This window comes from Mercenaria mercenaria, chromosome 12 (genome assembly GCF_021730395.1).
Source record: "Mercenaria mercenaria strain notata chromosome 12, MADL_Memer_1, whole genome shotgun sequence".
In the NCBI taxonomy this organism is placed as follows: Eukaryota; Metazoa; Mollusca; class Bivalvia; order Venerida; family Veneridae; genus Mercenaria; species Mercenaria mercenaria.
The window spans coordinates 14,802,878-14,829,007 of record NC_069372.1 but is presented as its reverse complement, the minus strand read 5'-3'; the positions used below and the strand labels follow the sequence as shown (position 1 = coordinate 14,829,007).

General features: G+C 32.6%; 1 long non-coding RNA gene across 6 annotated transcripts; it reads right to left on the bottom strand.

Moving 5' to 3' along the window:
• Window positions 1-4,944: 4,944 nt before the first annotated feature.
• LOC123533736 (uncharacterized) lies at window positions 4,945-25,641 on the bottom strand. 6 transcript variants are annotated; one of them, XR_008366394.1, is made up of 9 exons: window positions 24,038-25,641; window positions 22,862-22,963; window positions 20,072-22,303; window positions 17,102-17,628; window positions 15,829-15,930; window positions 9,515-15,034; window positions 7,698-8,217; window positions 6,391-6,492; window positions 4,945-5,416 (listed from the first exon to the last, which is right to left on the bottom strand). It is a non-coding gene; the product is annotated as an uncharacterized LOC123533736 (long non-coding RNA). The 6 variants fall into 6 exon arrangements; XR_008366397.1 differs by having other exon boundaries at window positions 7,707-8,217; window positions 9,647-15,034; XR_008366398.1 differs by having other exon boundaries at window positions 9,647-15,034; window positions 17,111-17,628.
• Window positions 25,642-26,130: the final 489 nt, after the last annotated feature.

Below are 26,130 nucleotides of genomic sequence, written 5' to 3'. Positions count from 1 at the left end.
CTTTGGAATGAAAGGGCAAGGGTTTGTTAATGCAACGTCACAACCAAATAGGGATGGGCTGAAAAGCGATTTTTTTTCGACGCGATTTGCGTAAAAAGTGTGCATTTGATTTTTTTGAATAAGTACACATCGTGTGAAGATCAGTATAAGCTATTATATAATCATGTTATCAAGGATGCAACTTATTTTTTGAAATTCCCGCTCAATACAGCTTCTTTACTCTAATCCTTCAAATGTTAAATATCCAAACTTGTAATATTTTGTTACTAATCCAGACTTTAAAAAGTAATTGTCACAACATGTTTATCTGTATTGTGGTAGAACATTCTGGAACACGATAGAATATAAACATCGTATGGTTATGATGTGTCAAAACTTGGTCAGCGAACAATGAGTTATCAATAAAATAAAGATATATACATAACAATACATTCTTTACTACGTGATAGATTGTCTAAGTACTAATTTTGCTTATGAATGCATAATCATGCCTGTGATGTGTCTTCTTTGTTTAAAATATATAATTTGATAAACAAATGACTGTGATGTTAACCTTGAATTTAATTGCACATGGACCAGGAGAATAATGCTCAAGAGTGAAATCAAACTTTCCGTTCTCTCTGCTCTGCTTGTGTATCTACAGTTCTAACATGGCTTATTTGTCGTCAGTGAAATACAGAAGGAGGTCAATCGTTGTATATTCTGCGATAAACAACGATTGACGCGCTGATCAATATAAACATTATAAATTATGAAGTTAAATAGCCACATGGCTCCCGGTTCATTACTACTCGAATGAATAAAGTTCAGTATAATCATCACCAAGTTTAATGAGCACTTAGAATGAAAATAATCAAGGCTACCTGTAGGTTTATCGTCCGAATTTTCATGTTTTTTTTATCATTTAGATGCTTCAATATTTACCATTGAGGGCTATACACACGTGGATCAAAATCCTGCACATCTGAATTGTGGAAAATCAAATTTTATTATTAAAGATAAACAACGCGCGGGCATTTAAATTCAGAAAATGTTACTCTTTTATATCACATTCTAATATGCTTGTCTCTGTCAAAACAGACTTACGCTAGAATGACGTCATGTCACCAAGAAACGGTATACGTCGTACATGTACAAATAATAGTGCTAATTCTTAAATAGATAATGCTCATTTACATATTTAAAAACTGAACATGCTTTAAAATATGCATATTTGACAGCGCTTATATATTGCGCTGCAGAATCTGGTGTTGTACTCCGAAAACATTGTTCTTCTTTAATTTTACAGTTTACAAAAATGTTTCACATCTGTTGTTTATGTTATCTCTCACCTGTTACATTGGCAAATACTACTTGTGAAATGTAGCTGGATGTTTGTTTGATACCAACAAGCATTTAACAGCTCAAAGGCAGTAACAATTATATAAAACATTACAAATATGTCACAATTACATATTGCTGCTAGAATGTATAACATTTTAGACATATGCATAAGTTCTATGGACCCATGATATTTTGATTAAAAATATCCTAATAAAAATAGTTGTATGTGAACATCGCATAGATAAATTGCACTTGTAAGAAAATATATTACAGAAAAACTGTAGTTTCTACGATAATTGTGATAAGTGTGGAACTTCTGTATGAAGTGGAATGAACAGTTGGATTAGTTTTATGGAGAAAGGGAAATTTGTCTTTAAATTCCCATGAAATATGTTTATACATAATTTATCATTGAGCATATTTAACATTTGAGCCGCACCAGGAGAAAACCAACATAGTGCATTTGCAACCAGACGAGCCTGCGCATCTGTCAGTCTGGTCAGCTCCATGCTGTTCGCTTTCATAGCCTATTGCATTAGAGAAACTGTTAGCGAACAGCATTTATTCTGACCAGACAACGTGGTTGCGCAGGCTGGTCTGTATCCATGCTGGTCGCAAATGCACTATGTTGGTTTTCTCATGGTGCGGCTCATTTATAGTTATGTTCAATGTCCTGCATGCCTTTATACTTGCGTTGAATTAATATGTGAAAAGGAAATAAAACTGTCTCAAAATAATTGATGCATTAGAAAATGCACCTTAAGTTAAATGTCGGCTGCTTTTAAGGTTATAAAATTAATGTACAGTTATCTTGTTTCTAAACATAGAGCAAGCTCATATTTGACTTTCGCAGTACAGGCAACAAAGAAAAGGGAAAAAGCAAAGTTGTGGTGGAATATCAGTGTTGTCTGAAAATTTAGTCTAACCATAAACTTTTGCGAAGCACAAAATTTGCTAATTTTGATTTAAGAAATAGGATAAAATTGCATATGGAACAGCAACCTTAAAACAGTGTTACTTCCCCATATCGGTACAGTAGAGATTATTTGACAATATTCCTGCGCGGAGGTTGATAAAATAGTTGTAAGATAACCATAATTAAAGCAGTTTTGTATTTTTAAAACTCTTATCATGCTAAACACGACTGATTCTGCCTTTGCTGCCAGTGTAGATCATGATCAGCCTGCACATCCGTGCGGTCTGATCATGATGTGCACTGTTCGCCATTCAGTCAGTAATATTGTGGTAAGCGCCCCTTTTAACAGCTAATGGTATTGTCCAAATTGAAAGATGGACAAGCTCATTATAGACATTTAGCAGGGTAATGGTTAACTTGTACTGACAACAGTATTATGTCTCTATTGCTATTCCTGTCTCGAATACTTAAGACAATTGTACCATATTGTCATATCAGTAGAAAGTGAGCGAAAAGCAGAACTGTTACAGCTTCATTCAGACTTCCAATACATCATAGCAAAATAAAAACAAAACGCCGTGAATAATAAAAAAAATGCGATAACTAAACTGTAAAATTTAAAGTATGTAATATACAACATATGTACATGTTACGGAATTGAAATTAAGCAGGATTTGAAGTTTGGTTTCGAGACTCATATAAATTACGATGGAATTTGGGAAGTAGTTTACGTAATTTCTTACAGGATCACTGTACAGGGAAATCGAAATTCGTTTTACAGGGACTGAAAGAATTAATTAATGTGGACAGGTTAATTTGTTTTATATACAAAGAGTACGTATAAAAATCATAAATGGAAACGTATAGTTGCACGTTTTGCAGGCGGTTCGTTTTCGCAATGAAAAAAAAAAACTTGTCAACTTTTCCTAGGCCTAACCTTGGAATGTTACAATACACGTTTTTTCTACGTTTCTAATTTTGTACGACAAAAAGTTACAAACTAAATTAATGATATTGTACAATGGCAATATCAAAATATCAAGGTAAACTTTTACGTTGAGATCTTTAATGATCAAGTCAAGGTTGATTTTGAATAATTCTCTGAAGATAGTTTTTGTATTTTTCCAACGTAAAAACAACTGCAACAACATTATAGTATATGATTAATAGCTATGAGATGAATGCCTGAGAACTATTGTTATGTCTGAGTGCCTGTCTAGATATGAAAGTATGGACACTACAAACATGTCTTAAATGATTAATACTAACAATAAACAAATATCTTTGACTAGAATGTCTGTTTTTAATGATCTAAATTGTTGGGTATTACGATTTGTATATTGGAGTACCTACCAGCCCACAATGTCTGTGCAAATGTCATTCCGATTTAACTGGGTTCTTTTTAACTTCTTATGTATTCGTCACCTTGTTGAAACCTTATATTGCAACATAAAAACATTCTAAATTGACTTTCAAACAAAAATTCTAGCATAAAACTGTTGTTATTGTCATTTTTCGGTGTTGTTTTAACAGGAAAGAAAACGTGTGTTAACAGAGAGATTCTCGCGCTCTCGTGCTGTTATAACATCTTTTTATATATGTATGTTCCGTGGCAAAGCGTAAACGCATTACAGCCACAAATGGGATAATTCAAAATGAAATGACATCGACGCGACAAAACAACATAGACTTTACCGCGCATTCCCTGGAAATTCAATGAAGTTGAGTGACAATGTATCAATTCACCTGTTTTTTTACGCGTTTTCTGCTAGAATAGCGTTAGCGCATATTCTTTTCGTGTTATAACATCTTCAGAATCCCTCGGGAATCGTTGGTACCCTCGCCCTAACGGGCTCGGGTACCAATCAATCCCTCGGGATTCTGCAGATGTTATAACACGAAAAAAGATGCGTTATCCCTACAAAAAAAACACAAAAAAAACAACAACAAAAACAGAGCTTTTATCCTTGCCGACATGCTTTGTTCGGAAACAACAATACTAAGATATCATCCATGTTTATGTATTGGCAATAAGAAAAACAAACTGGTCATAAGAAATACACAACATGCGCTCATACTTCGACAACTATAGTCATGTTGATGGAGAATATTGAATGACATGCACCAGATGTTTCCATGATGATATTAGGTTCCGGCAACCCAAGAACATTCAACATATCAAATAACATGATTTTGGAATGTAAGGTCAACATGATAAATACACATTAATGCATACTGTTTCTGGCTACATGTATATTTGTAGTATTTACAGGTTAGCCAGTAACAAAATCGCTTGACAATTATGCATGAAAAATAATGCTTTTATGACATTAAAAAATCGACAATTTTTGTACATAACATGTACATGTATTTAAATTTACATCTTTGTCAGTGAGTATTTATTATATGACAGATGCTGAAAGACAAAACATTGTTCTGATTTAATTTACAAATTACAGCTATGTTTCACATCTGTTCCTTATAAAATGTCTCACCTGTTACATTTGGTAAATTCTTCTTGCTTCTTGTGAAAATGATTTTTTTTTATGTTTGCATTTCAATATTTCAAAGGCAATAAAGAGTACATAAAACGATGGAAATATACATAATTTACCTTGATGCTAGAATCAACAACTTTTCGGAGAGGAAAACGGCACAGCCACAGAGACTGTGAATCTTTACGTAAAATGCTAAATAAACATAAGTTATCTGTAAACAGCGTACTTATTTATTGCACTGCTAAGAAAATGAAGACTACAGAGAAAGAGACGACTGTAGTTTCTAGGAAAGTTTCATACGACAATTATGTTAATGTTAAACTTGTACATTGTGTATATGAAAAGTAGTAAACACTTTAATCAGTTGCATGCAAATGTATCATTTGTCTTGAATGTATCGTAAAATATTTTCATACTTTACACTTATATTTCAATACAGCACAGCGAAAAACCAGTATTATAAAAATTTCAAATTCCGAAATATCTCCATATATCCGCTTGGAATCACAGGTCTGAAGCGTGTGCGTTTGTATGTAGTATTATGTATTACAAGTCTCTCCAAAAGTAACTTCCTTCATCTTCCTTGCCAGAACAGCAAACGACTGTATTACGCACGCCCTTGAGGTAATCCTTGACTGACTGCACGTTGAAATACGCTCACGGAATTTGTCCTGCAACTCTGAATAAAAGGAAAATTTCAGGCAAAGCATCATTCAATGGTCGAACTGTACGTACAATATAACACTAATAAAGAACTTTGTACATTGTATTGAGAGTTTACGTCTTAGTGAAATATAGCAATGTGGTATTTTCAACATTTTACATAATTCTACATCAGTTTCGTTTGTTAGGAATTGTTCAGTTATTTGTTTAACATATTTTGCCACAGCTTTAAGATCTCAAATATTTTGTTTTCAACATTTCATTTGCATCGGAAGCTTCCGTTAAAAGCACCTTTTCAGGCCTCCTCATCTGATAAAAATTAAACCCAGTGGTTGTAAATAAACCGAAAATTAAGAGTAACGCTCTCCTTGACTATTAATGTGTTTGCTTTGTCCAACTTCTCTGTGTGTATTTTACATGGTATGTGTATTCTTTGACAACATGCTGTTGTGAGATTCTATTACTGGGAACGTGGCTACTCCTATCGGATCTTTCTCATTTTAGTATTCCTTTAGCCCTTAACATGGTAAATTTCTATATTGAACTTGTCCATCTTTCAATTTGGACAGTACCATTAACTGTTAGAAGGGGTGCTTACCAAAAAGATATTGACTGAATGCAGGCTGATCTTGGTCTGCACTGGTCGGAAAGGCAGAATCACTTGCCACCAGCAGGCTAAAGGTTAATGGCATTCTTCATGAAAATCAGTAATTTTAGCTACAAAATTGTATAAATTTATACATCTTACTAACTGCCATTATAAGATATTGACAACTGTTGTTGCACCTGCACATTATGTAATGATAGCGCGTAGAAGAGTGTAACAGTCCGAAGACCAAGGACTGTCATGTTAGCATTCATATCCACCGGTTGCTGGCCAAACAGCACCGACTTTGGTATTACCTTATATTAAAACAGGTTTTAAATATGTCAGGTATACTGATTAAAGCAAGATCGAATGAATTACTGTTAGTTAAATTAGCTGCTTACTTTCATCAGCTGCCGCCAATAAATGCTCAGTTTTCACGTGTTTCCGGACCTGGGATGCAGGGAGCGCCTGGAACCTATTCCCGTTATTGCTAGTTAACGCCTCTGAAAAACACATTCATTCATACAGATATTATTGTGCAATCAATTGTGAAATATTTTAATTATTATGAAGTAAAACAATAATATACAATTCGATATTTATCTCGATTTGAATTTACTGATGTAACAATCTCGTTTATCAATCTTTATTTACACCAATGATTTAATTCAATGGTCATTAATTATTTATACAACTGTTTGTTTTTAGAAGTCCAAAGAAAACCAATTTTATTGTAACACCTGTACAAAATTTTACAGCTGTAAAATACCTATTTTTTTATTCTACATTACAGTGACAGTACAGTCATTTTACTCCTGTAAATTTTATATAACAACATTGAGGTTACAGCTGTAGACTGAACATTACAGCTTTGAAATGACCGTAAAACATTTTGAATTATGCAATTAGATACAGCTGTAAATACTTACAGCTGTTAATATGCCTAAATGTAACAGCTATAGAAATGTTACAGGTGTTGAAAAGGGAATATTATTTTAGGGGACGAAAGCAGATGTACAAAAAGAAGTGTAAGATGTGTAGCAACTTCTACAAAGAGGCAAAATAATTTACCTAGTAAATAAAGAACATTATGGAATATGTTTACAATACAGCAATTGAAAAAATCAAGAGTTACAAAGGTGAAACAATGCATAATATCTTTTTCATAAAAATATAATGTCATGAAAACATATTTACTTATCATTTCCTTTGAGCTTATCAGCTTCAAGTAAACTATAAATAATTAATATCTGTACTTATACATGTACATGTCCGTTTACAGCTACATCAGATATTTAAACAATTAACATTGCAATATCTACCCCATAGTTTATTATGGTGTCTCTCTGACTTGACGATATGTCCCGCCAAAATACATTTAGGATGGCTGACAATACTAAAAGCTATTTCCCTCTAAAGCATGTACAGCTGTATTTTTGAGACATGACACTTTTACAGCTATAACTTACACCTGTTAATTTTTTGCAGCTGTATTTCTGAAACGTGAATGTTTTACATCTGTATTTAAAATTGCAATAGTATTTCTTGCGGTTTTCCACTTACATGTCTTTAACAACTGTAATTGTAAAATACATGTGTTTTTGCACAGGTATGTTTGCCATGCTAAAATTAGTCCCAGTAACGTTGAACAACTACAACGGTTCAGAAGTTAAACTATGATCGTTTTTTACTGACTGAAATGTCGTACCTGGATTACCTGCGTTAATTTCCCATGTCATTGAATAGACTGTATCCTGTTTTACGTCATCAAATCCTATGAATATATGGGAATCATTTTGGTATCTGTAAACCAATCTGTTAGATCCAGAAGGCAGACATATTTCGTGCAGTACATCATTTAAAGACATGGAATCACGTGCTGATAGTTTATCTTCTTTTGTATGTGATTTTTGCATTTTGTCTAGTGCTTTTTTGCGATGTTTCCTTGCCTGGCACGTGCATATCAGTTGCATCAGACATAAAATCCATAAAACATGAAAATATCTTCTCATCGTGTTATAAATTTTCTATCTTGTCACGTCACAAGTATTCAACGGATCTAGCATTTATACCTTATAAAAGCACCGCATGTGCAGCATGCGTGCATTTGATGCATAAAATGTCATTGTAAAAAAGAACTGGTATGTATTCCAGATAAACTGTCAATTAAGATCCCATCTATATTGCTATGAAAGCTAATTAACAAAATATTAATTTTTCTCATGGAACTGTAATAGAAAATAAAGAAAAGAACAATTTCAAGTCCTGTTTTGTCAAAGTAATTCCGATTTATTTAAGTCAGTATCTATGTCATCAGAATAATAACTTATTTTGTATCCTAAACGTTTAACACGTTTATGTGAAAAGCTGTGCTGAAACGAATAACTCCCCCATGCAGTAATTACTAGCATTAATTTAAGAAAGCCGAAGGTAATAAACCTGTCCATTTTATCGTGTTCTTTATAAATGATGGATGGGAGAATATACCTCCTTAAAATTATCAATCAATTAATTAACCAGTTAATGTACATAAAATGCATGTAAGTAAATCTAACGATGTCTTGTATCCAAACCTATTATACATTTCATAGCTTTTTTGCAGTTAAGGCAACAAAGAAAACTACAAAAAAATATTATTTTCAAAGTAAATGTTGCAATGATTGTTGTAATACTTTACACCTTAGTAATTGTTTTATACGTTTAAGAAATTCACCTGCTTTACTAGCTTTTATTATGCACTGTTTGCTTAACTACAAGACATTTTCAAATCAAAATACTGAACAGTTACCTCAAAACGATACAGAAACATGAAGGCATGAAGGAAAGAAATATGAAAGAGAAGTAAACCATTTTATGAAATTTTATTCGCGAAATCGTCAACGCTTTGTATCTTCTTTTTATTATATTTACAAACTATATAAACAGAAACTATATAAATCTATACATCTTTGGAAAGGTCTTAAATTGTTTAAAAGCTAGCAATGCTTAAATCGTCACAACGATATTATGTTGACGTCAAGTCGACGTGATATTTAGCACCATGTATGAATCAAGAAGTAGCGCTTTCAAATTTAATCAAATATTTCACTTAATGGCATGTTGTATAAACAAAAGGGCGTGCCATCTTATCATTTGGTGCACACATGTGCAAAGAAACAGTTCTATATCATATTTGATCTAACTTTTACAATAAAAGACATATTAGAATCGAAATAATTTATAGCAAACCCGCGTTTGAACACTATTTATACACTCGGGCGGTTATACGTCGTTCGAAATAATTTCAAGAGGGCGCCCTCGTGAAATTATTACGCCCGACGTATAACCGCCCTTCGTTTATAAATAGTATTAAAACACGGTTCTGCTAGTATAAATCATTTCTTAAATAAAAGAAAAAATAAAACGCATCTAAATGCAGTAATGTCTTATAATCGGCTTTGCTGTATATTCTTAGAGATTGAGAAGGCCTTTAAAAACGTATATAGCATTATATACTTTCTAAATTTCATAAGAAACGATACAAACTTGTAGTAAAATTTCAAGACGCTTTATATGACTCCTAAAGAAAAGAGATCATAAGGATTATGTTTCTTCATTTCATTCTTATAATTTCATACAGTTCAGTGCGTCTATTAAAACAGTAAAAAACACTCTAACCTCTAAATAGTTTAGTCTCATCCAACATAAGTATCCTACAAATATTGATCACTTTTACACATTTAGAACGCACTTTCCTAACTATGTTATAACTATACGTATAATCACATCTCAAGAATAATTTACAGTCTGCGGCTTCTCCGCAGACAAATTATTCAGTTCATTGACAATAAAGCGTTTCTGAACAATAGAGTTATTTCAGTAGACCACAGGGGTGCACATTCTAGAAATAGAAGGAAGTGATGAAGATTTTTATGTAACTAATTAGAGGTCGAACACAGAAACTTATATGTCGTTTGTGTAAAACCATTATAGAGTGTAAACATTCAACGGTGTTACTTTATTGGTGGCGGTAATCCAAAAGGAAGCGAGTCCAAAACTGCTTTTCATTTAAGAAATAAATTGGTTTAAACATATTTTATTGCTCATTCAATATTTACATAACTATATAACAATTATACAGACACAAATAAATAACAAATGGGTCGGTCTTCAAGTTGTTACAACATCATATGACAGATATAACACTTTAATGCATACGGTCTAAGATGTTTTTGATAATAATGTATAAATATATTATATCGATAGTTAAACTGATTAACAAAAATGTAACTGTGTACATTTTCCTCGTACTTTTTTTACGAATCTTTACTTCATCCTGCATATTGTGTATGTGTGCAACTTTCACTGTATTAGTATATGCAATGTATATATCAAACTTTATTTATGAAAACCATACTTGAGCTCACAGTTATATATGAGGCATTCTTGTACGTTTATACCGTCTTTACTACGTTATAGGTTGTCTACACACTATTTTTGTTTCATCATACATATTAATATAATACTTTGATTGTTTAAAATATATTATTTAATAAATATATATATTGTTGACATTGGTTGGATTGTACATGTTATATGGCCCAGGAGCATAATGCTCAAGTGTAAGATAAAGTTTAGTTCTCTCTGTTCTGCTTACGTATCTACAGTTCTAACATGGCGTGTTTGTGGAGGTCAGACATTGTGTATTCCGCGATAAACAACGATTGACGCGCTGATCGATATGAACATTATAACATCAATTTTGAAGTCAAATAGCCACATGACGTCAGGTTCATTACTACTCGATTGACTGAAATTAAGCATAACTATCATAATGTTTAATGAGCACTTAGAGTGAAAGTAAACAAGACCATCTGATGGTTAATCGTCTGATGTTCCATGACTTTTTTATCGTTCAGATGCTTGAAGGGTTATGATCAAATCCTGCACATCTTAACTGTGGAAAATCAAACGATAAACAACGCGAGGGCATTAATTACTTAAATTCAGAAAATGTTACTCATTTATAGAAATCACCCAACCACAATATATGATAAAAAATGCTCACTTACATATTTAAAAACTCATTATTTTCAACGAAACATGTTTTCAAATATACATCTTTGTCAGCGTTTATTTATTGTACGCCGAAACATTTTACAGTTTACAAATATGTTTCACATCTGTTGTTTATGTAATCTCTCACCTGTTACATTGGTTAATGCTACTTGTGAAAATGTAGTGTGATGTTTGTTAGATACCACCAAACATTTAACATTTCAAAAGCAATAACAGTTATATAAAACATTACAAATATGCCACAATTACCTTGATGCTAGAATCTATAACATTTTAGACTGATACATAAGTTTTATGAACTCAGGATATTTTAATTATTACGTTTTATTAAAATATCCTAATAAAATAAATTGTATGTGAACATAGTATATATTTATGGCAATTGTACGAAAACATATTACAGAAAAACTGATTTTTACGATAATTGTGATAAAGGCGGAACTTCTGTATCAAGTGGAATGAACAATTGGATTTGTTTTATGGAAAAAGGTCATTTGTTTTTAAATCCCCATGAAATATGTTTATACATAATTTATCATTGAGTATATTTAACATTTATAGTTTTGTTCAATGTCCTGCATGCATTTATACTTATATTAAATTAATGTGTAAGATGGAAATAAAACTGTCAATTTTATCGTGTTCAAAATTGTTGATGCATTGGAAAATGAACCTTAAGATAATTGTCGACTGATTTTATGTTATAAAATCAATGTACATGAAATGTAAACAGTTGTCTTGTTTCTAAACATAGAGCAAGCTCATATTTGGTTTTCGCAGTAAAAGCAAAAACAAAAGGGGAAAAAATCAAAAATGCAAAATTATGGGGGAATATCAGTGTTATCTGAAAATTTAGTCTAACCATAAACTTTTGATGAAATGAAAACGTATGTTTGCACGTTTAGCAGGCGGCTCGTTTTCACAATGATAATACTAGAAAAACTTTTCCTATGCCGAATCTTGGAATGTAAGGTCATTGTTATTGTTTTTCTTAGTTTCCAATTTGTACGATAAAACGTTACACACTCATTTAATGATATTCTACAATAGCAATATCAAAATAACGCGGTAAACTTATACATTGAAGTCAAGTTTTGTTTTGAATAATTCTCTGAAAACAGCCTTTTTTTGTATTTTCCAACGTAAAAACAACTGCAACAACATTATAATATATGATTGATAGATATGAGATCAGTGCCAACTATTGTTATGTCTGAGTGCCTGTAAGAACGTACTGCATGAAGCTATAACCTCCACAGGAACTCGTGCGAAATGTCTTCGTTTTTTGTAGAGAAAAATAAAACACGTGTATTTGAAAACTACTTCGTCACGGTTGTTTCTTTAAACACTCGACCTGTCTAGATATGAAAGTATGAAACTACCCTTGTACACTACAAAACATATGTCTTAAATGAAAAATACAACAACAAAAAAAAAAAACAACAAACAAATGTCTTTCACTAAAATGTATGTTTTCTTTATCTAAATTGTTGAGTATCGCGAATTGTTAACATTGGAGTATCTACTAGCCCGCAATATATGTGCATATGCCATTTCGCGTTAACTTGGTTAATTTTGTTTTGAAAAAAAGTTGTCCTTCTTAACTTCTTATACATTTGAAACTTTGTTGAAACCTTATATTGCAACATAAAATCATTCTGAAATAGCTTTCAAAGTATTGCGAATTTTCAAAATATAGCAGAGCTTTTATCATTGCCGACATGCTCTATTTGGAAACAACAATACTAAGATATCATTCAAGTTTATGTATCGGTCATAAGAAAAAAAGACTGGCCGTAAGAAATACACAACCTGCGCACATACTTTGACAACAAAAGATCGCATAAACAAGTAAATTCATTTTTGATTGTCTTTGGTTATTTTAGGTTGATGGAGAATATTGAATGACAATGCACCAGATGCTTCAATCCAAAAGGTTTCCATGATGATAGTAGGTTCCATGATGATAGTATAGGTTCCGGAAACCTAAGAACATTCAACGTGTCAAAAAACATGATTTTAGAATAAAAGGTCAACATTTTTGTTAATGCGGAATAGTTACACGTTAATGCATAATTGTGGTTATTATCTATGTAGTATGTACATATAACCCAAAACGAACTTCTAACAAAATGATAAATAATGTTCGCGTATGTGTCATTTACAATTTGACAATTTTCAACGTAACATGTATGCAAATGTGAATCTTTGTCAGCGAATATATATTTTGTATAGCAGATGTTGAAAGATAAAACATTGTTCTGATTTAATATATGTCTCACCAGTTAGTTTGGTAAATTCTTCCCGTGAAAATCAAAATTTGATGTTTACTTCTTAATGTTTCAAAGGCAATAAAAAGTACAAACAAGAGCACCGCCTTGCGGGTGCTGACGCTCATCTGATTTTTTTTTGTGTAATAGAAATATTGTCCTACCCATGATTTTCTAAGTCTAAAAAGGGCTATCATTCTTGCAAAAAGCAGGATAGAGTTATGTTTCTTGATGTACAGTGTCCACTTATGATGGTGAAAAACTGTTGCAAGTTTTAAAGCAATAGCTTTGATAGTTTATGAGAAAAGTTGACTTAAACATAATACTCAACCAAGAAAATGATTTTCTAAGTCCAAAAGGGGCAATAATTATTGCAAAAATCAGGATGGAGTTACGCTGCTTGCTGTACAGGGTCAGCTTATGATGGTGAACAAGTGTTGCAAGTTTCAAAGCAATAGCTTTAATAGTTTAAGAGAAAAAGTTGACCTAAACATAAAACTTAACCAAGAAATCTGATATTTTCTAAGTCCAAAAGGGGCCATAAATCTTGCAAAAAAGCAGGATGGAGTTATGTTTCTTGCTGTACAGGGTCAACTTATGATGGTGAACAAGTGTTGCAAGTTTTAAAGCAATAGCTTTGATAGTTTAGGATAAAAGCTGACCTAAACATAAAACTTAACCAAGAAAACTGATTTTCTAAGTTCAAAAGGGGCAATAAATCTTGCAAAAAGCAAGATGGAGTTATGTTTCTTGCTGTACAGGGTCAGCTTATGATGGTGAACAAGTATTCCAAGTTTCAAAGCAATAGCTTTGACAGTTTGGGAGAAAAGTTGACCTAAACATAAAACTTAACCAAGAAATCTGACATTTTCTAAGTACAAAAGGGGCCATAAATCTTGCAAAAAGCAAGATGGAGTTATGTTTCTTGCTATACAGGGTCAGCTTATGATGGTGAACAAGTATTCCAAGTTTCAAAGCAATAGCTTTGATAGTTTAGGAGAAAAGCTGACCTAAACATAAAACTTAACCAGGCAACGCCGACGCAGACGCCGACGCCGACGCCGACGCCGACGCCGACAACCGCTCAAGTGATGACAATAACTCATCATTTTTTTTCAAAAAATCAGATGAGCTAAAAACGATGTAAATATACATCAATTACCTTGATGCTAGAATCAACAACTTTTCGGAGACCGAAACGGCACAAACACAAAGGCTATGAACCTTTACGTAAAATGTTAAATAAACATAAGTTACCTGTAAACAACGTAATGATTTATTGCACTGGAAAGAAAAAAAGACAGATGAAGAGACAACGTTAGTTTCTAGATAAGTTTCATATGATAAGTATGATGAATGTGAAAACTGTATGTGATTTTGATTGAACACTTCAATTTTATGCAAAAGGTATCATTTTGTTTGAATGTAACGTAAAATGTGTTTCTACTTTACTAATATTTCAATACAGTTCAGTGGGGGAAAAACCCCAAAATGATCGAAGTTTCTAATTCCGAAATATCTCCATATATGCACTTGGAATCACAGGTCTGAAAAGCAGCGTACGTTTGTATGTGGTATTATGTATTACAGGTCTCTCCAAAAGTAACTTCCTTCATCTTCCTTGCCAGAACAGCAAACGACTGTATTACGCATGCCCTTGAGGTAATCCTTGACTGACTACACGTAGAAATACGCTCACAGAATTTGTTCTGCAACTCTGAATAAATGGACAAAATCAGACAAAATATAATTTAAAACATAACACTAATTATAAAATTTGTCCAGTATATTGAGAGTCTATGTCTCGGTGAAATAAAGCAATGTGATATTTTACAAATGTGACATAATTCTATAGCAGTTTCATTTGTTAGCGCCTGTTCAGTTATTTGTTCATCCTATTTTGATACAGCTTTAAAGATCTCAATGTTTTTGTTTTCAACCTTTAGTTTGCATCGGAAGCATTATGTTTTCCTTTTCCGTAAAAGAGAACTTTTCAGGCTTCCTCATCTGATAATATTTAAACCCAGCGGTTGCAAATAAACTGTAATTTAAGAGACACGCTCTCTGTGACTATTAGTGTGTTTGGTTTGTCCATCATGTCTGTGTGTTTTCATAGTCTGTGTTTTTATATCTTTTTTTGTCAACGTGCTGTTGTGAGATTCTGTTTTTGGAGGCTGTGAACTGGGAACGTGGCTATTCCTGTTAGACCTTTGTCATTTTGCATTCTTTTAGATGGCATTCTTCATGAAAATCAGTAATTTTTGCTACAAAATTGTATACATTTCTACATATTACTAATGGTTGCACCTCGACATTACGTAATGATCGCTAGTAGAAGAGTGTAACAGTCCGGATATCACAAATTTTTCACATCAACCGGTTGCTGGCCAAACAGCACCGACTTTGGTATTACTTTATATTAAAAACACGATATCTAAAAATATGTCAGATATACTGTTTAAAGCAGGAGTACATGTATATCAATAACTTTCGGTGAATTTAGTTGTTTACCTTCGTCAGCTGCCGCCAATAAATGCTGAGTTTTCACGTGTTTACGGACCTGGGATGCAGGAAGCGCCTGGAACCTATTCCGGTTATTGCTAGTTAACGCTTCTGAAAAATACATGTTCTTTTATACAGCAATCATTGTACTGATGAAATGCTTTTCATTATTATGGAGAAAAACAATAATATACTTTTCGATATTTATCTTTATTTGAATTTACTGCTGTATCAATCTCGTTTATCAATCTTTTTTACACCAATGATTTAACTCAGTGGTCATTAATTCTTTATACAATTGCTAATTTTTATAAGTCCAAAGAAAACCAATTTTATTGTAACACCTGTACGAAATATTACAGCTGTAAAAGACCTGCTTTTTATTCTACATTACAGTGACTGTCATTGTTATTTCACTCCTGTAAATTTTATATACATGTAACAGCATTGACGTTACAGCTGTAGACTGAACAAAAAAGCTTTGAAACGACTGTTATGCAAATTAGATATAGCTGTAAAAACTTACAGCTGTAAATATGCCTAAAAGTAACAGCTATAGAAATGTTACAGGTGTTGAAAGGGGGACATTGTTTTAGGGAACGAAAGCAGATAAACAAAAAGAAGTATAAAAGATGTAGCAGCTTCTACAAAGAGGCAAAGTAATTGACCTAGTAAATAAAGAACATTATGGAATATGTTCACAATACAGTAATTGAAAAAAACAATAGCTACAAAGGTGAAACAATGCATAATATCTTTTTCGTAGAAATATAGTGTCATAAAAACATATTTACTTATTATTTCTTTTGAGCTTATCAGCTTCGAGTGTGTTATATATAATTAATGTCTGTGCTTATACATGTTCATGTCCGTTTACAACTAGATCAGATATTTAAACAATTAAAATTGCAATATCTATAACATATGGTGGCTCTCTGACTTTATGATATGTCCCGCCAAAATGCATTTAGAATGGCTGACAATACTAAAAAATATTTCCCTCTATAATATGTATAGCTGTATTTTTGAGACATGACAGTTTTACAGCTATAACTTACACCTGTTAAATTTTTACAGCTTTATTTCTGAAACATGAATGTTTACATCTGTAAATTGCAACGGTTTTTCTGGCGGTTTTCCACTTACATGTCTTTTACATCTGTAGTGGTAAAATGCATGTATTTTTGCACAGGTGAAAGCCATGCTGGGGTAGTCCCAGTAACGTCGAACAACTACAACAGAAGTCAATTATGATCTTTATTTACTGATTGAAATGTCGTACCTGGATTACCTTCGTTAATTTTCCATGACATTGAATAGACTGTATCCTGTTTTACGTCATCAAATCCTATGAATATATGGGAATCATTTTGGTATCTGTAAACCAGTCTGTCGGATCCAGAAGGCAGACATATTTCGTGCAGTACATCATTTAAAGACACGGAATCACGTGCTGATAGTTTATCTTCTTTTGCACTTGATTTTTGTATTTTGTCTCGTGCTTTTTTGCGATGTTTCCTTGCCTGGCACGTGCATATCAGTTGCATCAGACATAAAATCCATAAAACATGAACATATCTTTTCATCTTATTATAAATTTTCTATCTTGTCACGTCATAAATATTCAACAGATCTAGCATTAACACATTATAAAAAGCACCGCATGTGCAGCATGCGTGCATTTAATGCATTAAATGTCATTGTAAAAAAAAAATTGGCATGTGATCTAGCTAAAATGTCGAATAAGATCACATTAAGTTTGCTATGAAAAGCGTCTTCGTGCAGCTAATTTTCAAAATATTAATGGAACTGTAATAGAAAATAAAGAGAAAAGAACAATTTCAACTCCTGTTTTGTCAAATTTATCCACATTGATTAAAGTCAGTACTATATCATCAGAATTATAACAGTAACTTATTTTGTATGATCCTAAACGTTTGTAAGCGCGTTTTAATATGTAAAATGCTGTACTGAAACGTATAACTCCCCATGTGTTAATTACTAACATTAATTAATAAGGCTGAAGGAAATAAACCTGTCCATTTCACCGTGTTCTTTATAAATGATGGATAGGAGAATATACCTCCATTGAATTATCAATCAATTAATTAATCAGTTAATGCACATAAAATGCATATAATTAAGGTATTGGATCCCTAATAGTATTGTTTAAAAATGGCATTTGCTTGGTATATTCTTAAAATTGACCATGTTTCGCACTGTGTTGCAAATTTTAAACAACTTTTACCGTGCCGTTCTTTTGTAAATTTTGTATAATTTATGGAATTTCCTCAAGCTCAAGTAGAGAAAAATTTCAATGTGATGGCCACTATCTTAAACGTTTGCAGAGAATTCATTTAAAACTGAAACTGCTCTATTTGATTAAACGCCTAATTTTACACATAGTATATTCACTGGCGTTGTACATTAAAATAAAAACGAAAATTCATGTTAAATTATATACAAAATGGTATCAAACAATGAAACACGACATATTTGACAAAATTTCTGTACAACAAAATTACAACATTGCGTATAAAGCATACGTCGATCACACTACATATAGTAGAGTATACTCAGCGTCTCTACCATATTCAGTCCACCAACAGAGAAATGATCAGAACCATGATTCAAAGCTTTTAAAAAGCAGTGTTTTGAGCTTTTTCCTAAAAGTGTCTACCGAATCAGAATTTCTCACCTCTACTGGTAGTTTGTTCCATAGTTTCGGCCCTACAGTATGAAAACTTCTGTCGCCAAATGTTTTACGTTTGTTAAATGGTACCTTGTAACAACCTTTAACAGAGTCTGCAGACCTTAAACTACGTTTTGGTGCTTGTTCCGATAATAATTCAGTCAAGTAAGATGGAGCTTGGCCGATTGAACAATTAAACATGACAGTTAAAATCTTAAATTCAATTCTAGCTTTGATAGGAAGCCAATGTAATCGGAACAAAGCTTGTTTTGAACTGTCGTACTTGCTGAGTCTTAAAACGAGTTTGGCACACATGTTCTGTATCCTTTGCATTTTCTGAATTTCACAGTGAGGAATACCATACAATATTGAATTGCAATAATCTATATGTGAAATGACCAGTGATAATACCAGAATTTCAGTAGCCTCTTTAGTAAGGTATTTTCTAATATTTTTGATTCTAAGATAATTAACCATTGCGGTCTGACATTTTCTCTTGACATGATCCTTAAAACTAAGATTTTCATCTAAGAACGCCCCTTGGTATTTTTTTTCGTTTAAGAAATACACCTGCTTTACTAGGTCTTATCATATACTCTTTGCTTAACTACAAGACACTTTCAAATCAAAATTGTGAACAATATACATCAAAACGATATAGAAACATAAAGGCATGGAGGAGAGAAATATGAAAGTGAAGTTAACCATTATTTGAAATTTAATTCGCAAAATCGTCAACGCTTTGTGCCTTCTTTTTATTATATTTAGAAACTATATTAATCTATACATCTTTGGAAAGGTTTTAGATTATTTAAAAACTAGCAATGCTTAATTAAATCATCACAACAATATAATGTTGACGTCACGTCGACGTGATATTTAGCACCATGTATGAATCGAGAAGTAGCGCTTTCAAATTTGATCAAATATTTCAATTAATAGCATGTTACCTGTCCTAACGTGTGTAAACAAAACAACGTGACGTTCTTTCATTTGGTGCACGTATGTGCAAAGAAACAGTTCTATCATATTTGATCTAACTTTAAAAAGACATATTAGAATCGAAATAATTCACAGCAAAACCGCGTTTGAACACTAGTTTTACACTCGGGCGGTTATACCTCGTTCGAAATAATTTCACGAGGGCTACGCCGTCGTGAAATTATTACACCCGACGTATAACAGCAGCCCTTCGTGTAAAAATATAAATTGTTTCTTAAATGAAAAAAAATCCGCATTTATTGGCAGTTATGTCTGATAATCAATATTGCTTTAGATGCTTAGAGAATGAGAAGGCCTTTAAAAACGTAAAGTATTATATATTTTCTAAATTTCATAAGAAACGCTACAAACCTGTAGTTAAATGTCCAGACGCTTTATATGCCACCTAAAGAAAAGAGATCACTATGATTGTGTTTCTTTATTTCATTCCTATAATTTCATACAGTTTATCGTGTCTACTAAAACAGTAAAAAAGCACTCAAACCTCCAAACAGTTTAGTCTCATCCAACATAGGAATCCTACAAATATTGACTTTTACACATTTATAACGCACTTACCTAACTATGTTATAACTATACGTATACTCACATCCCAAGAATAATACACAGTCTGCGCCTTCTTCGCAGACAAATTACTCACTTCAATGACAATAAAGCGTTACTGAACAATAGAGTTATTTTAGTAGACCACAGGGGTACACATTCCAGAAATAGAAGGAAGTGGTAACTCTTTAGAGGTCGAACACAGTGACTGACATGTCGTTTGTGTAAAAATATTATAGAGTGTAAACATTCAACGATGTGATTTTATTGGTGGCGAACATCTTAAAGGAAGCGAGCCCAAAACCGTAAGAACAGCTCAGTGAGTAGTAATCACAGCTAGTGTTTAAGGCCACATGAGTATTGCTCAGTGAGTAGTGTTCACGGCACCATGAGAACAGCTCAGTGAGTTGTAATCACAGTTAGTGTTTAAGGCCACATGAGTATTGCTCAGTGAGTAGTGTTCACGGCACCGTGAGAACAGCTCAGTGAGAAGTAATCACGGCTAGTGTTTACGGCATCATACTGTTCAGTGATTGCACAGTGAGTAGTGTTCACGGCACCGCAAGTACTGCTCAGTGAATAGGTACGGCTCCGTGAGTATTGCTCAGTGAGAAATGTGTTCACAGGTCAATGAGAACTGCTTACTGTGTAGTGTTTACGGCATATGATTATCGAATATGAAATAATCTTACTAAGGAAAGTTATGCTCATACTTTTATCACCGTTTCTAGAATGTTACTGCGGTCGGTTTCGGCACTGAAGCAACGCTGAAATACGTGCATAAATATAAAAAAGTATGGGTTAGTCAATATGTGAACGTCTCGGCTAAAATAATTAAATTGATTGAATTGATAAATATTAGGATTATCGTCCTTTTGATCGTTTGTGAAATGTCAGACAAGATTATCACTTAACAAAAATAGTCTTACAGCAAAGTCGACACAATGTCTGAGTGTTCTCTGTAGTCTTTATTGGACAAGCAAGGCTCCTTTACATTTGTAGTAATGTCTTTATTTTAATGATAATTTCTTATTTTAATGATAAATATCATGATTATTTAATAGATCATTTTTTTTTATTTTCCAGGAAATGTTTTAACCTTCATATGTTTTCTTTGTAAAAAAAATGTATTCTTGAGAGGGTGATATAAAAATGTTCAAATCTAACGCCTCGGCCGATTTCTAGAGGTGAATACTTTTCATATCAGCATCTCAGGAATGCAGAAGTTATATAATATTGTTGACAGGGTGGTTGCTAACCCAAGTGGCTTTTCGGCATCGTACCCACATGGAAAATCGCTCTATTCAGGTAAAAACTTTGTTTATTATATATATATATTATTATATACTATATTTTATTATTTATATGAATATTTCCTTATTACTTTATATGACGCTTATGTCTATATTCTTATTTCAAGGGGTGAACATTTTTTATGTCACACGTTTCGATTTATAAAAATCACATAACACCAATAAAATTAACAATGCTCACATAAATAACATTTAGAAACGGTCAACGAAACATGTATTCAAATTTAAATCTTTATTAATGCTTATAAATTATTCGGCAGGTGTTGTAAGCAGAAATAATGGTCTGTTTTAATTTTACAACTTTGAGGTATGTTTTACATCTTTTGTTTATGTAATCTCTCACCTGTTACATTAGCAAATGCTCTTTGAATATGTAGTTTTGATGTTTGTCGGATACAGATAAACACTTTACATTTCAAGAGCAATTACAAGTATATAAAATTTCACAAAATATACATTAATTACTTTGATGCTAAAATCTTCAGACAGAAGAACAGAACCACGCGTATAAGCTCTATGAACCGATGATAATTATATTTGTATTTATTTATTGCACTGTTCAGAAGACTACAAAAAGAGAAACAACATCAGTTTCACGATAACTTTGATAAATGTGAGCTCGTATGTGTCGTTGAGTGAACAGCTGAACCAGGTATATGAAAAACAGGTTATTTTTTTAATGTTCCATAAAGTAAGTTTATACTTCATTTCATATTTCAGTTAGGTACACAAGAAATATGATCACAGATTCACTTGGTAACACAGGTTTAAAATGTATGCGTCTGCAGGTGATTTTATTTAACACAGGTCTCTCCAAAAGTAACTTCCTTCATCTTCCTTGCCAGAACAGCAAACGACTGTATTACGCACGCCCTTGAGGTAATCCTTGACTGACTGCACGTGGAAATACGCTCACGGAATTTGTCCTGCAGTTCTGAATAAAAGGAACTGTGATAACATTTAGCAGTTTAAATTATTAGTTCCGGTTTTGTTATTCAGTTTACACGTTTTGACAAAATTCGGCTGCAGTGGAAGCGTTAATGACTATGATTTTCGGTCTCAAAAACCAGTCTGGGCTACCTTTTCGGATAGGACAATCATTAAACCAAATGGTCATGAATGCAGCCTATAGATATGACACCATCTTTCAATGTTTTTTACACATGAAATCTGTAGTAAACTTTTATGCTACATCTTTAAAAAATAAAAATAATAAAAGGTAAAGACCTACCAAAACACAGCCAGAGTCATTCATCGAAAAGTAGGCCTAAAATATGGCGGGCAACTATCTTCTTCGATTTCAGACTCATTATAATATATTAATCGACATTAAGTGTTGGTCAAGTGGTTGGGCGAATGAGTCTGCACCGTGTGAAATCATAATCGCCGGTTAGTGGTCAATATTAAATATAATACAGGTTTGAAATCAATTGAATATACCCTGTTTTAAGCACGATCAAATCAGTTACATCCAGTGAGTTTAGTTTCTTACTTTCATCAGCTGCCGCCAATAAATGCTCAGTTTTCACGCGTTTCCGGACCTGGGATGCTGGAAGCGCCTTGAACCTATTCCGGTTATTGCTAGTTAACGCTTCTGAAAAAGAGATGTGTTCTTTATACAGCAATTATTTTACTTACGAAATGCTTTAAACATACTTGATGTGATTTAATTGATGTTAAAATTCATTTAATGATTTTATTTATGCTGATGCAGTCACCCAATGGTCATAACTTATTGATATATTTAAAAAATGTTGGAAAAAAGAAGAAGAGAAAACCCACAAAAACCAATCTTACGCCAATGAGATTCACTTGTACTTTAATTTAAAATAACTTACATTGTCATTTTCACTTAACAGCTAAAAATAATACAACTGAATTAATTTCACAGCATTTTCTCCCAGTTTCAAAGCTAACCTACATCTGTTAAATGCAAATATTCTGACCCGGTTTCACAAATATTGCAATATTGCTTCTAGAGTGTTAAAATACTCTATGATAGTCTCGTGAGCCAGTCTTTAATCCAAGATATTCCAATTTCAAACTCGATCTAGATTTCATAAAGCCAAACATTTTAACCAGGTGAATAATAAATATTGGTCTCTAGTATGTTAACAATGTTTTTTCTTCACCGATGTCATTAATCTTTCATCCTAAACTAATCCAGTCTCAAACTTGATGTACATTTTATAATGAAAAATATTTTAACTAGGTTTGATATAGATACAGCAGGAAAAATGGAGACTAGACTGTGAGCAAAGATGTATCTATGATTTGACCTAGTCACGCATTGTTGAAGCCAAATTGAACCAGTGTCAAAATCTGCCAAGATGTTCTTAACACAACATTCTGACTAAGCTTCATTACAATTGGACTAAAATTGAAACCTCAAGAGTGTTAACTGTGAAATTGTGAACTACGAACGACAATGGAGAAGACGCACGACAGACACAAACTAACCAAATCTACATTCCCCGCCGCATTATTGTGGCGTAATCAACCAGGCCTTTATCACCGTTTCCGCACATTATAAAACCACATTATGTTGAGACGGCCCCAATGAAAAATCGTAGTGAAGCCAAACCAATACAACGGTTCAGCAGTACCTTACATCTCGAGAAACAAAACTCAAACTTTGGAAATTTATTTACAAATGAAAAAGTCGTACCTGGATTTACTTCGTTAATTTTCCATGTCATTGAATAGACTGTATCCTGATTTACGTCATCAAATCCTATGAATATATGAGAATCATTTTGGTATCTGTAAACCAGTCTATTAGATCCTGAAGGCAGACATATTTTATGGAATACATCATTTATAAACATGGATGCACGTGCTGCTAGATCATCTTCTTTTGCATGTGATTTTTGTATTTTGTCACGTGCTTTACTGCGATGTTTTTTCGCCTGGCACGTGCATATCAGTTGCATCAGATATAAAATCCACAAAACATGAACATATCTTCTCATTGTGTCACAGGTTTTCTCGTCACAAGTATTCGAACAGATGTAAAAAGTTAAAATATTATAAAAAACACAATTTATATTAGTAATATAGATCTATGCAGCATGTATGCATTTGGTGTATAAAATGTCATTGTAAAAATAATATAGCACGCGCTCGAGCCAAAATGTCAATTTAACATCCCGTTTTTTTTAAATGCCGCTTTATGTATCCAGTTCTCAAGATTATGTGAGTTATCCGCTTCTTAAATTAAGAAATTCCAAAGGAATTATTCTGTAAGGTTTTCCTTTATTATTTTAGTTAGTTATCCAGATTTTAGTGTTAACGAGAATTATTCTACGAAATGAAAATAACGCATTATTTTGTATCTTAAACTTTAGAGCAGTTATTTTAAATGTTGTTTGAAAATGAGGCTCCCACATGCAGTTATTATTACAAACATTAACGCAATGTGGTAGTAGGAAATAAACCTGTCCATTTTATCGTGTTCAAATTAATTTAAGCATTGGAAAATTAAACTTTACGTAATCGTATAATGTGAAAATATTAGATAGAAAATATTGCAATAGCAATACTATTTAACAGAGTCTCTTATTATAAGCTTCTTTAACGTAAAATGATATATTTGTTCTTAGATTCAATGAGAAGAAAAATAAAATGATAAATGAAATATACATATATATAAAGAACAAAACCTAAATACTGAAAACACAAATGAAAACGAATTTACATAATAATGTGAAATGAAGAACAGTAAAAAACGGAATGAAAGGAATGTAAGAAAAAAGAAAAAAAAAAGAAATATCAAATTATCGAGGAAACAAACCGGTTGAATACACAATGTAAATATATTTGTTTCATGATATCAATAACATTCCATAGCGGCTACTAAAGCAGTAAAATATCTATAGCCACAAAATACTTGGTTCCATGCAGTGTAAGAATCCTGTTATATTGATTACATTTACAAAATCTATATTACAGTTACATAAACTATGTTAGAAGTATTCATATCGCTACATCTCTAGAATCTCTTACAGTCTGTGTCTTCTTCTCAGAAAAAACTATTCAACTGACAGATAATAACGCTTTTTAAATCCATTATGTTATCATGGTAAACTACAGGACCACATACATCGTAAACAGAAGGATCTAGTGAAGACTTTTAGGGAACTAACAAGAGGTCGGGCATAGAGACCTATATAACATAATGTTTAACCATGCACCATTGTCTGTCAAACACTTGCACGTAAATATTTCTGTAATCATTGAATTTTCCGCTGTTAAATGGCTCAAAGGATGAACGTCTGATTCTTTGCTAAACCATTCCTCGACGTAAAACAGCATTAATAATTTGTTTTCACGGAACAAAGTCAATATCATATGATAAAACATTTGGAGTATATGCCAAATATTGAAACGTCTGAGCATCTTAGAAAAATAACTTTTTAACTACATTTTAGCTATCTCCAAACTGAGCATTTTCAGTGAAATATTTCTTAAGCATGAAAATCCTTACTTTTCTTAGAAAGCCAGACGGTATACGCTGTTATTCGAATTTGACGATCAAATGACGATCAAATATGCTTTCAAATTTAAAAAAGAAGGTTACATTTTACACTGAACTCAAGAGTTTTTTTTCCAGATGGATTTTGTATTTCCTTAACGTTTAAAACTACACCGTGCTCTTAAAGTACACGATAATTATAACTTTCGAAGCAAGTGCCAAATATTGTCAAGTCTAAGTGTCTGTAAAACGTATCGTGTCTGTCTGTAATTTCCACAGGGACTTGT